The sequence below is a fragment of the Arachis hypogaea genome, chromosome 20 (genome assembly GCF_003086295.3).
Source record: "Arachis hypogaea cultivar Tifrunner chromosome 20, arahy.Tifrunner.gnm2.J5K5, whole genome shotgun sequence".
Lineage (NCBI taxonomy): Eukaryota > Viridiplantae > Streptophyta > Magnoliopsida > Fabales > Fabaceae > Arachis > Arachis hypogaea.
Window position 1 is genome coordinate 49,914,580 of NC_092055.1, and position 14,323 is coordinate 49,928,902.

At 39.3% G+C, this 14,323-nt stretch overlaps 1 non-coding gene across 1 annotated transcript; it reads left to right on the plus strand.

Annotated features, from left to right (window-relative positions):
* Nucleotides 1-683: 683 nt before the first annotated feature.
* On the plus strand, nucleotides 684-791 carry LOC112787254 (small nucleolar RNA R71). The gene has a single exon (XR_003194676.1). It is a non-coding gene; the product is annotated as a small nucleolar RNA R71 (small nucleolar RNA).
* Nucleotides 792-14,323: the final 13,532 nt, after the last annotated feature.

Genomic DNA, 14,323 nt, shown 5'->3' on the forward strand with positions numbered 1-14,323 from the left:
TCAGTGATCCTTTTACTCAGCTGGCCCACTTGTGCTTCCAAATTTCTAATGGAAGACCTTGTTTCATTCATGAAACTCATAGTGGCCTTAGATAGATCAGAGGCTAAATTTGCTAAGCTAGATGGATGCTGCTCGGAATTCTCTGTCTGTTGCTGAGTGGATGATGGAAAAGGCTTGCTATTGCTAAACCTGTTTCTTCCACCATTATTAAAGCCTTGTTGAGGCTTTTGATCCTTCCATGAGAGATTTGGGTGATTTCTCCATGATGGATTGTAGGTGTTTCCATATGGTTCACCCATGTATTTTAACTCTGCTATTGCAGGGTTCTCAGGATCATAAGCTTCTTCCTCAGAAGATGCCTCTTGAGTACTGTTGGATGCAGCTTGCATTCCATTTAGACTCTGAGAAATCATATTGACTTACTGAGTCAATATTTTATTCTGAGCCAATATGGCATTCAGAGTATCAATTTCAAGAACTCCCTTCTTCATAGGCGTCCCATTACTCACAGGATTCCTCTCAGAAGTGTACATAAACTGGTTATTAGCAACCATGTCCATGAGTTCTTGAGCTTCTGCAGGCGTTTTCTTTAGGTGAATGGATCTACCTACAGAAGTATCCAATGACATCTTTGATAGCTCAGATAAACCATCATAGAATATATCCAGGATGGTCTATTTTGAAAGCATGTCAGAAGGACACTTTTTGGTCAGCTGCTTGTATCTTTCCCAAGCTTCATAGAGGGATTCACCTTCTTTCTGTCTAAAGGTTTGAACATCAGCTCTAAGCTTGCTCAGCTTTTGAGGAGGAAAGAACTTGGCTAAGAAAGCCGTGACCAGCTTATCCCAAGAGTTCATGCTATCTTTGGGTTGAGAGTCCAACCATATTCTAGCTCTGTCTCTTACAGCAAAAGGGAAAAGCATGAGCCTGTAGACTTCAGGATCTACTCCATTAGTCTTAACAGTATCACAGATCTGCAAGAATTCAGTTAAGAACTGAAAAGGATCTTCAGATGGAAGTCCATGAAACTTGCAGTTCTGCTGCATCAGAGAAACTAGCTGAGGTTTCAGCTCAAAATTGTTTGCTCCAATGGTAGGAATGGAGATGCTTCTTCCATGTAAATTGGAATTAGGTGCAGTAAAGTTACCAAGCATTCTCCTTGCATTATTGTTGTTGGGTTCGGCTGCCATCTCCTTTACTTGTTCGAAATTTTCAATAAGGTTATTTCTGGATTGTTGTAATTTAGCTTCTCTTAGTTTTCTCTTCAGAGTCCTTTCAGGTTCTGGATCAGCTTCAACAAGAATGCCTTTTTCTTTGTCCCTACTCATAAGAAAGAGAAGAGAAAAAGAAAAGAAGAGGAATCCTCTATGTCACAGTAAAGAGGTTCCTTATTGTTAGTAGAAGAAGAAAAGGAATAGGGGTGAAGAAGAATGAAGAATCCAAACACAAAGGTGATAATAGGAGCAGAGATATGAGATGAAGAGAAGTGTTAGTAGATGAATAAATAAATAGAAGGGGATGAGAGGAGGAGAGAATTTTCGAAAATAATTTTTGAAAAAGAGTTAGTGATTTTCGAAAATAGTTTTTGAAAAAGGTTAGTAGTTTTTCGAAAATTCAAAATAAAAAATAAAATAATTAGTCTAATTAAAAAGAAATTTTGAAAAAGAGGGAAGATTTTTTCGAAAATTAGAGAGAGAGAGTTAGTTAGGTAGTTTTGAAAAAGGTAGGAAACAAACAAAAAGTTAGTTAGTTAGTTGAAACAAATTTGAAAATCAATTTTGAAAAGATAAGAAGTTAGGAAGTTAGAAAAGATATTTTGAAAATCAAATTTTGAAAAAGATAAGATAAGAAGATATTTTTGAAAAGATATGATTGAAATTAGTTTTGAAAAAGATTTGATTTTTAAAATCACAATTAATGACTTGATTCACAAGAAATCACAAGATATGATTCTAGAACTCAAAGTTTGAATCTTTCTTAACAAGTAAGTAACAAACTTGAAATTTTTGAATCAAAACATTAATTGATGATTTATTTTCAAAAATATGATGTAAAATTAAGAAAAAGATTTTTGAAAAATATTTTTGAAATTTTCGAAAATAACAAAAAAAATTGAAAAAAGATTTGATTTTTGAAAAAGATTTTGAAAAAGATATGATTTTTTTAAATTGAAAATTTGATTTGACTCATAAAAACTACTAGATTTTAAAAATTTTTGAAAAAGTCAAATCTAATTTTCGAAATTTTAAGAGAGAAAAAGAGAAAGATATTTTTTTATTTTTGAATTTTTATGATGAGAGAGAAAAACAAGAAAAATGATGCAATGCATGAAAGTTATGGATCAAAACAATGAATGCATGCAAGAATGCTATGAATGTCAAGATGAACACCAAGAACACTATGAAGATCATGATGAACATCAAGAACACATTTTTGAAAAATTTTTAATGCAAAGAAAACATGAAAGACACCAAACTTAGAATTCTTTAATGCTTAGACATAAAGAATTCAGGAATGCATATGAAAAACAAGAAAAGACACAAAACATGCAAATGCAAAGATCAAACAAGAAGACTTACCAAGAACAACTTGAAGATCATGAAGAACACTATGAATGCATGAATTTTTTTTTCGAAAAATGCAAGATGAACATGCAATTGACACCAAACTTATAACATGACTCAAGACTCAAACAAGAAACACAAAAAATATTTTTGATTTTTATGATTTTCTAATTTTTTTGTATTTTTTCGAAAATTATTTGAAAAACAAAAATAAGGATTCCAAAATTTTTAATATGAATTCCAGGAATCTAGCATTCTTAGTCTAAAGCTCCAATCTGAGGGTTAGGCATGGCTTAATAGCCAGCCAAGCTTTAGCATATAACATCAGAGAATATACTGCTCATTACTTATCAAAGTAACTTGCCTCTATGCTGATGGTTTGGAAGCCTTGGTGCACGAATTGTGAATCACACTTTTCACAACGCGTACCACTAACCAGCAAGTGCACTGGGTCGTCCAAGTAATACCTTACGTGAGTAAGGGTCGAATCCCACGGAGATTGTTGGTTTGAAGCAATCTATGGTTATCTTGTAAATCTTAGTCAGGAAGTCAATTATGTTTATCAGTTGAATTGTGAATAACCAGTAGAGCATAAATTAAAAGTTACTTGTTGTGCAGTAATGGAGAATATGTTGGAGTTTTGGAGATGCTTTGTCCTCTGAATCTCTGCTTTCCTCTGTCTTCTGATTCACGCACGCACGTCCTCCTATGGCAAGCTGTGTGTTGGTAGATCACCGTTGTCAATGGCTACCTTCCATCCTTCCAGTGAAAACTACGCTCACGCGCTCTGTCACAGCACGGCTAATCACCGGTTGGTTCTCGATCCGGTTGGAATAGGATTTACTATCCTTTTACGTCTGTCACTAACGCCCAGCCTTCAGGAGTTTGAAGCTCGTCACAGTCATTCAATCATTGAATCCTACTTGGAATACCACAGACAAGGTTTAGACTTTCCGGATTCTCATGAATGCCGCCATCAGTTCTAGCTTATACCACGGAGATTCTGATTAAGGAATCTAAGAGATACTCATTCAGTCGGATATAGAACGGAGGTGGTTGTCAGGCACACGTTCATGGTTTGAGGAAGGTGATGAATGTCACGGGTCATCACCTTCATCACAGTTAAGCGCGAATGAACATCTTAGATAGGAACACGCGTGTTTGAATGGAAAACAGAAATACTTGCATTAATTCATTGAGACACAGCAGAGCTCCTCACCCCCAACAATGGGGTTTAGAGACTCATGCCGTCAGAGAATACAAAATTTTAGATCTGAAATGTCATGAGATACAAAATAAGTCTCTAAAAGTTGTTTAAATACTAAACTAGTAGCCTAGGGTTACGAAATATGAGTGGACTATGATGGATGATGCAGAGATCCACTTCTGGGGCCCACTTGGTGTGCTGGGACCCACTTGGTGTGTGCTGGGGCTGAGACTTTAAGCAATCCACGTGCAGAGGCCATTTGTGGAGTTGAACGCCAGTTTTTGTGCCAGTTTGGGCGTTCAACTCCAGTTTTTGATCCTTTTCTGGCGCTGGACGCCAGAATTGGGCAGAGGACTGGCGTTGAACGCCAGTTTACATCGTCTATTCTTGTGCAAAGTATGGACTATTATATATTGCTGGAAAGCCCTGGATGTCTACTTTCGAACGCAATTGGAAGCACGCCATTTCGAGTTCTGTAGCTCCAGAAAATCCACTTTGAGTGCAGGGAGGTCAGAATCCAACAGCATCAGCAGTCCTTTTTCAGCCTGAATCAGATTTTTGCTCAGCTCCTTCAATTTCAGCCAGAAAAATACCTGAAATTACAGAAAAACACACAACTCATAGTAAAGTCCAGAAATAAGATTTTTTCCTAAAAACTACTAGAAATAGACTAAAAACTAACTAAAACATACTCAAAACTATATGAAATTATCCCCAAAAAGCGTATAAAATATCCGCTCATCACAACACCAAACTTAAACTGTTGCTTGTCCTCAAGCAACTAGACAAATAAAATAGAAGACTAATAGGTTGAGAAGCAATAATATCTCAGAGTTTTTGAATGAAGCTCAGATTCTAATTAGATGAGCGGGACTAGTAGCTTTTTGCTTCTGAACAGTTTTGGCATCTCACTTTATCCATTGAAGCTCAGAGTGATTGGCATCTATAGGAACTCAGAATTCAGATAGTGTTATTGATTCTCTTAGTTCAGTGTGATGATTCTTGAACACAGCTTCTTTATGAGTCTTGGCCGTGGCCCTAAGCACTTTGTTTTCCAGTATTACCACCGGATACATAAATGCCACAGACACATAACTGGGTGAACCTTTTCAGATTGTGACTCAGCCTTGCTAAAGTCCCCAATTAGAGGTGTCCAGAGTTCTTAAGCACACTCTTTTTTTCGCTTGGACCTTGACTTTAACCGCTCAGTCTCAAGTTTTCACTTGACACCTCCACGCCACAAGCACATGGTTAGGGACAGCTTGGTTTAGCCGCTTAGACCAGGATTTTATTCCTTTAGGCCCTCCTATCCACTGATGCTCAAAGCCTTGGGATCCTTTTTATTTGCCCTTGCCTTTTGGTTTTAAGAGCTTTTGGCTTTTTCTGCTTGCTTCTCTCTTTTTCTTCTTTCTCTCTTTTTTTTTTTTTCTGCAAGCTTTGTTCTTTGCTGCTTTTTCTTGCTTCAAGAATCATTTTTATGATTTTTCAGATTCTCAATAACATGTCTCATGTTCATCATTCTTTCAAGAGCCAACATATTTAACAGTCTTAAACAACAAATTCAAAAGATATATGCACTGTTCAAGCATTCATTCAGAAGACAGAAAGCATTGCCACCACATTTAACTAATTAGAATTTCTCTTATTAAAACTCGAAATTTTATTGCTTCTTATTCAAAAGATCTACTACTTTATTCATGTTTGCTGATGATGAGAAAAATAAACTATAGCTTAATTGGAGATAAAATCAAAATAGATACTAATTACTACTATATGACTTCTAAGGTAAACTTTTTATAAGGACACTGTCACAGAGTTACGGCAGAAATTGGAAATTAGCAACCTTTATTTTGGAGGTATGGGAGTTCCTCTGATCCTTGGGAGACTTGGTATCACAGAAGACTTTTGGCGCTTCAGTTCCCTTAAGTCACGTCCCTGCTCCTCTTGTTCTTTAAGCATATGGGTCAGCATTTGACTGTGTTCCTTCTGTTGTTTTATTATTTGCTCCATAGCTTCCTGTATCTTGGTGACAGACGTCTCAAGATGTTCCCAATATTCTGCTTGAGGAATCTCTGGGAGGAATTCCTGTGCTCTCTTCTTGATATGATCCTCCTGTGCTTGTTGTCTCTCCATTGATGCTTTGGTGATTGACTTTTCAATTAGGATATATTCAGTTATTCCCATCTTGACTCCAGCGTCCTTGCAGAGCAGAGATATCACACTTGGATAAGCCAACCTGACCTCTCTTGAATTTTTGTTAGCAATCTTATAGAGCTCTGTTGAAATCAGCTGATGAACCTCCACTTCCTTTCCCATCATGATGCAATGAATCATCACTGCTCTTTTAACTGTGACTTCAAAACGGTTGCTGGTGGGCAACAGAGAACGCCCAATGAAGTCCAGCCATCCTCTGGCAACTGGTTTGAGATCCTACCTCTTGAGTTGATTTGGGACGCCCTTTGTGTTGGTGGTCCACCTGGCTCCAGGAATACAGATGTCCTCTCCAATTTTATCCAGGCCAATGTCTGCTCTCATCATCCTCCTGTTGAAGGAGTCTGGATCATCCTTTAGCTGAGGTAGCTTTAGTATCTCTCTGATCTTGTCAGGGGTGGTATGAACAATTTTTCCCCTGACCATGGTCCGAAATTCGTAGCAGGCAGTTCCAGATAGTCTTTGCTTGTCAGTCTGCCACATATTAGCATAGAACTCCTGGACCATGTTCCTTCCTACTTTCGTTTCAGGATTAGCTAGGACTTCCCAGTTCCTGATTCGAATTTGCTCCTGGATCTCCGGATATTCATCTTCTTTCAGATCGAATCTAACTTCCGGGATCACTGATCTCAGACCCATTACTTTAAGATAATGGTCTGAATGTTCTTTAGATAAGAACTTCCCTTGATTCCAAAGTGGTTTTGGAATGCTCTCTTTCTTGTCTCTAGGAGTGTATTGTTTCCCTTTGGGAGCCATGATCTTAGTGATTTCGGAAAAACACACCAAACTTAGAGGTTTGCTTGTCCTCAAGCAAAAGAAAAGAAAGGAGAGGGATAGAAGGAGATTGAGTAGCACTTGTTGATGAAGGAGGGGGGGGGGCGAACCCAATTTAAAGGGGGGAAGGGGTGAATTTTCGAAAAATTGGAGGAGATAAGATAAAAAGATTGAGTTGAAAAAGATAAGATAGAAGATATAGTTTAATTTTGAAAAGATAGGATAGATTTTTGAAAAAGATAATTCTGGATTTTGAAAAAGATAATATGAAAAAGATATTGGAGAAGATATGGATTAGTTGAAAAGATTTTTGAGTGAAAAAGATAGATTTTGAAAAAGATAGATTTTTCAGAAAAGATTTTGAAAAGAGTTGGGTTGAATTTGGAAAGATGGATTTTTAGAAATTAAGGTTTTTTGAAATCAGGGTTCTTGATATGTTCATGTAAACATCATGCATTGATGCATAAAATTTGAAATTAAAATGGAAATACGTGTGGGATTGCTTGGATTTGGCTCCTTCCTGTCCTCCTGGCGTTTGAACGCCCAAACACTGCCTGTTTTGGGCGTTCAGCGCCCAAATGCTGATCTCCTGGGCGTTCAGCGCCCAGTTGCTGCCATTCCTGGCATTCAACGCCCAGTGGGTGGCCATTTCTGGCGTTGAACGCCCAAATGCTGCCATTACTGGCGTTCAGCGCCCAGTGGATGCCCATTTTGGGCGCTGAACGCCCAAAATGCCCCTTTACTGGCGTTTTCTTGCCATTGAGCTCTTTTACTCTGTTTTGTGTGCTGATTCCTTCTGTAACCCTGTAAACTTATACAAATGACTTTGTACCTTAGTGTCAGTGAACTTTATATAAACAAATAAAAATAAAAATAGGGCAAAAATGCTTAGAGGATTGTTGCCCCATGGCTGGGTTGCCTCCCAGCAAGCGCTTCTTTATTGTCTTTAGCTGGACCTTGCTGAGCTTTTAATCTAGCTGCAGCCTTGAGCATTCTTGCTCAGTGTTGCCTTCAAGATAATGCTTGATTCTCTGTCCATTGACAATGAACTTCTTATCAGAATCAATATCTTGAAGCTCCACATAACCATATGGTGACACACTTGTAATCACGTATGGTCCCCTCCACCGGGATTTCAGTTTCCCGGGGAATAGCCTGAGTCTAGAGTTAAACAACAGGACCTTCTATCCTGGTTCAAAGATTGTAGATGACAGCTTTTTGTCATGCCATTTTTTTTATTTTTCTTTATAAAGCTTGGCATTTTCGAAAGCCGTGAATCTGAATTCCTCTAGCTCATTTAGCTGGAGCAATCGTTTTTCTCCTGCTAATTTGGCATCTAAGTTTAGGAATCTGGTTGCCCAGTAGGCCTTATGTTCCAGTTCCACGGGCAAGTGGCAAGCCTTTCCATACACGAGTTGGTATGGAGAGGTCCCTATAGGGGTCTTGAATGCTGTTCTGTAAGCCCACAGAGCATCATCCAAGCTCCTTGCCCAATCTTTTCTACGGGTATTTACTGTCCGTTCCAGGATTCTCTTTAATTCTCTGTTAGAGACTTCAGCTTGCCCGTTGGTTTGTGGATGATATGGAGTGGCCACTTTGTGGCGAATTCCATACCGAACCATGGCAGAGTAAAGCTGTTTATTGCAGAAGTGAGTGCCCCCATCGCTGATTAACACTCTAGGGACACCAAACCTGCTAAAGATATGTTTCTGGAGGAATTTCAGCACTGTTTTGGTATCATTGGAGGGTGTGGCAATAGCCTCAACCCATTTTGATACGTAGTCAACTGCCACCAGAATATAAGTGTTTGAGTATGATGGTGGGAAAGGTCCCATGAAGTCAATTCCCCATACATCAAACAACTCTATTTCCAAGATCCCTTGTTGAGGCATGGCGTAACCATGAGGCAGGTTACCAGCTCTTTGGCAACTGTCACAATTACGTACAAAATCTCGGGCATCTTTATAGAGTGTGGGCCAATAGAAGCCACATTGGAGGACCTTGGTGGCTGTTCGCTCACCTCCGAAATGGCCTCCATATTGAGATTCGTGGCAATGCCATAGGATTCTCTGCGCTTCCTCTCTGGGGACACACCTACGGATAATTCCGTCTGCACATCTCTTAAAGAGATAAGGTTCATCCCACAAGTAGTACTTTGCATCAGTAACTAATTTCCTCTTTTGTATTCTATTGTACTCCTTGGGTATGAACCTTGCAGCTTTATAGTTTGCAATATCGGCAAACCATGGTGCTTCCTGAATGGCAAATAGATGCTCATCAGGGAACGTCTCAGAGATCTCAAGAAAGGGGAGGGACGTCCCTTTCACTGGCTCTATCCGGGACAGATGATCAGCCACTTGGTTCTCTATCCCTTTTCTGTCTCTTATTTCTATATCAAACTCTTGCAGAAGCAATACCCATCTGATGAGCCTGGGTTTTGAATCCTGCTTTGTGAGTAGATATTTAAGAGCAGCATGGTCAGTATACACAATCACTTTTGATCCTACTAAGTATGATCTGAACTTGTCAATGGCGTAAACCACTGCAAGTAGTTCTTTTTCTGTGGTTGTGTAATTCTTCTGGGCATCATTTAGAACGCGACTGGCATAATAAATGACATGCAGAAGCTTGTCATGCCTCTGTCCCAATACTGCACCAATGGCATGATCACTGGCATCACACATTAACTCAAATGGCAATGTCCAGTCCGGTGCAGAAATGACTGGTGCTGTGACCAGCTTAGCTTTCAGCGTTTCAAACGCCTGTAGGCATGCTGTGTCAAACACAAATGGCGTGTCAGCAGCTAGCAGATTGCTTAGAGGTTTTGCGATTTTTGAAAAATCCTTTATAAAACTCCTATAGAATCCTGCATGCCCCAGAAAGCTTCTGATTGCCTTAACATTGGCAGGTGGTGGTAATTTTTCAATTACCTCTATTTTTGCTTGATCCACCTCTATTCCCTTGTTTGAGATTTTATGCCCAAGAACAATTCCTTCAGTCACCATGAAGTGACACTTTTCCCAGTTTAAAACTAGGTTGGTTTCTTGGCATCTTTTCAGAACAAGTTTCAGGTGATCAAGACAGGAGCTGAATGAGTCTCCATATACTGAGAAGTCATCCATGAAGACTTCCAGAAATTTTTCCACCATATCAGAAAAAATAGAGAGCATGCATCTCTGGAAGGTTGCAGGTGCATTGCATAGCCCAAAGGGCATCCTTCTATAAGCAAACACTCCGGATGGACATGTGAATGCTGTTTTCTCTTGATCTTGGGGATCTACTGCAATCTGGTTATAGCCTGAGTAGCCATCCAAAAAGCAGTAATAATCATGACCTGCTAGTCTCTCTAGCATCTGGTCTATGAATGGTAAAGGAAAATGATCCTTTCTGGTGGCTGTATTGAGCCTTCTGTAGTCAATACACATGCGCCACCCTGTAACTGTTCTTGTAGGAACCAGTTCATTTTTTTCATTATGAATCACTGTCATGCCTCCCTTTTTTGGGACGACTTGAACAGGGCTCACCCAGGGGCTATCAGAAATGGGATAAATAATCCCAGCCTCTAGTAATTTGGTGACCTCTTTCTGCACCACTTCCTTCATGGCTGGATTTAGCCGCCTCTGTGGTTGAACCACTGGTTTGGCATTATCCTCCAGTAGGATTTTGTGCATGCATCTAGCTGGGCTTATGCCCTTAAGGTCACCAATGGACCACCTAAGAGCTGTCTTGTGTGTCCTTAGCACTTGAATAAGTGCTTCCTCTTCCTGTGAATTTAAAGCAGAGCTTATGATCACTGGAAAGGTGTCACCTTCTCCTAGAAATGCATATTTCAAGGATGGTGGCAGTGGCTTGAGCTCTGGTTTAGGAGGTTTTTCCTCTTTCAGAAGAAAGTTCAGAGGCTCTTTCATGTCCCCTGAATCCTTCAAATCAGGCTGAACATCTTTAAAGATGTCTTCCAACTCTGATTCGAGACTCTCAGCCATGTTGATCTCTTCTACCAAAGAGTCAATAAGGTCAACTTTCATGCAGTCTGTTGATGTGTCTGGATGCTGCATGGCTTTGACAGCGTTCAACTTGAACTCGTCATTGTTGACTCTCAGGGTTATTTCTCCCTGTTGGACGTCAATGAGGGATCGTCCAGTTGCTAGGAAGGGTTTTCCTAGAATGAGAGTGGCACTCTTGTGCTCCTCCATTTCCAGCACAACAAAGTCAGTGGGAAAGGCGAATGGCCCAACTCTGACAATCATGTCCTCAATCACGCCTGATGGGTATTTAGTGGAACCATCAGCAAGTTGGAGACATATCCGGGTTGGTTTAACTTCTTCAGTTAAGCCAAGCTTCCTGATAGTGGATGCAGGTATTAGGTTGATGCTTGCCCCAAGATCGCATAAAGCTGTCTTGGTGCAATCACCTTCTAATATGCATGGTATCAGAAAACTCCCAGGGTCTTTAAGCTTTTCAGGAAAGCTTTTCAGAATGACTGCACTGCATTCTTCAGTGAGGAGAACTCTTTCTGTTTCTCTCCACTCCTTTTTATGACTCAAGATCTCTTTCATGAACTTGGCATAAGAAGGTATTTGCTCAAGTGCCTCTGCAAATGGAATCTTTATTTCAAGAGTCCTTAGATAATCTGCAAAGCGAGCAAATTGCTTATCCTGCTCCTCTTTCTGGAGTTTTTGAGGATAAGGTATCTTGGCTTTATATTCCTCAACCTTAGTGGTTAAAGAAGCCTTTTTAGAGGGGTTGTTGTCAGCACTTGTGTGTGTCTGATCCCTCACTGGCAATTGAATGCCAGAGTCAGAAGCTGGAGTGACGTTAGACGCCAGCTCCCTGTCTGTTCCTGGCGCCTGAACGCCAGAAATGTGCCCCTGTTGGGCGTTCAACGCCAGATTCTTGCCTGTTTCTGGCGTTGAACGCCAATCCTGCCTTGTTTCTGGCGCTGAACGCCAGTTTTGGGCATGGTCTGGGCGTTCAGCACCAGCCTTCCACCTATTTTCTGGCGTTTTAGTGCCAGAATTATTTTTCCCTGGGCTCTTACTGTCCTCAAAGGAATCTTTGGTGGGTCGCTCCTTTCTTGAATTTTTGATGCCTTGAGGTGGGGTATTTAATGTTTTCCCACTTCTTAATTGAACTGCTTGGCATTCTTCTGCTATTTGCTTTGATAGCTGCTGCTTTGTTTGCTTAAACTGTTCGTCCATATGTACATTAGCTATCCTTGTCTCCTGTAACCTGTCTTTGAATTCAGCTAGCTGCTTTGTTAGAAAATCTAATTGCTGATTGAATTCAGCAACTTGTTTTACAGTACTGAATTCAGCAGTTACTGTTTTAACCTCTTCATTCATGGAAGGGTTGCTGCTTAGATACAGATGCTGATTCCTGGCAACTGTATCAATGAGCTCTTGAGCCTCTTCGATTGTCTTTCTCATATGGATAGATCCACCAGCTGAGTAATCTAAAGACATCTGAGCTCCTTCTGCAAGCCCATAGTAGAAGATGTCTAACTGAACCCACTCTGAAAACATTTCAGAGGGGCATTTTCGTAGCATCTCTCTGTATCTCTCCCAGGCATCATAAAGAGATTCATTATCTCCTTGTTTAAAGCCTTGGATGTCCAGCCTTAGCTGTGTCATCCTTTTTGGAGGGAAATATTGATTCAGGAATTTTTCTGTCAGCTGTTTCCATGTTCTTATGCTGGCCTTAGGTTGGTTATTTAACCACCTTTTAGCTTGATCTTTTACAGCAAATGGAAACAGTAATAGTCTGTAGACATCCTGATCTATTTCCTTATCATGTACTGTGTCAGCAATTTGTAAAAATTGTGCCAGAAACTCTGTAGGTTCTTCCTGTGGAAGACCGGAATACTGGCAACTTTGCTGCACCATGCTAATGAGCTGAGGATTCAACTCAAAGCTACTAACTCCAATGGAGGGTATGCATATGCTACTCCCATACGAAGCAGTAGAGGGGTTAGAATATGACCCCAGAGTCCTCCTGGACTGTTCATTTCCACTTATGTCCATGATGGATCTATGGATATAACTTGGACTGATTTATCTTTTTATTTATTTTATTTTATAAGAAGTAAATACTTAAATAAAATAAAATAACTAAAAAGAATTTGAATTTTGAAATGATAAATTTTTTTTTTTCGTAAAAAAAAATTAGAAATAATTAGTTAAAAAAAAAACGAAATTTTTGAAAAAGAGGGAAGATATTTTCGAAAATTAGAGAGAGAGAGTTAGTTAGGTAGTTTTGAAAAAATTAAGAAACAAACAAAAAGTTAGTTAGTTAGTTGAAACAAATTTGAAAAGATAAGAAGTTAGGAAGTTAGAAGAGATATTTTGAAAAGATATTTTTGAATTTAGTGAGGAGAGAGAAAAACAATAAGATAGTACAAGATTTAAAATTTTTAGATCTAATGCTCCTTGTTTTCGAAAAATTTGGAGGGAAAACACCAAGGAACACCAAACTTAAAAATTTTAAGATCAAGACACAAGAAAACTCAAGAACACTTTGAAGACTCACAAGAATACAAGAACATAAAGGAAGAACACCAAACTTAAAATTTTTAGAAAACCAAACCAAAATTTTCGAAAATCAAAGGGGAATCAACAAGAAAACACCAAACTTAAAGTTTGGCACAAGATTTAATAGAAAAAAATATTTTTGAAAAAGAAGGTTTTAAAAAGAGTATAAAAGATTCTAACCCAATCAAATTAATGTTCTAGCCAAATGAGTTATGGGACCTTATTAAAGTTTGGCACAGGATTTAATAGAAAAATTATTTTTGAAAAAGGTTTTTAAAAATATGATAGCCAATTACCATGAACATAAACACCACGTTCTAATTAACTGAGCTATAAATTTAAAGTGTTTTAGCAAGGGATAAATAATAAAAGACTCTAAACCAAAAAAGAGAAGATTTTTCCTAATCTAAGCAACAAAATAATCCGTCAGTTGTTCAAACACGAACAATCCCTGGCAACGGCGCCAAAAACATGGTGCACGAATTGTGAATCACACTTTTCACAACGCGTACCACTAACCAGCAAGTGCACTGGGTCGTCCAAGTAATACCTTACGTGAGTAAGGGTCGAATCCCACGGAGATTGTTAGTTTGAAGCAATCTATGGTTATCTTGTAAATCTTAGTCAGGAAGTCAATTATGTTTATCAGTTGAATTGTGAATAACCAGTAGAGCATAAATTAAAAGTTACTTGTTGTGCAGTAATGGAGAATATGTTGGAGTTTTGGAGATGCTTTGTCCTCTGAATCTCTGCTTTCCTCTGTCTTCTGATTCACGCACGCACGTCCTCCTATGGCAAGCTGTGTGTTGGTGGATCACCGTTGTCAATGGCTACCTTCCATCCTTCCAGTGAAAACTACGCTCACGCGCTCTGTCACAGCACGGCTAATCACCGGTTGGTTCTCGATCCGGTTGGAATAGGATTTACTATCCTTTTGCGTCTGTCACTAACGCCCAGCCTTCAGGAGTTTGAAGCTCGTCACAGTCATTCAATCATTGAATCCTACTTGGAATACCACAGACAAGGTTTAGACTTTCCGG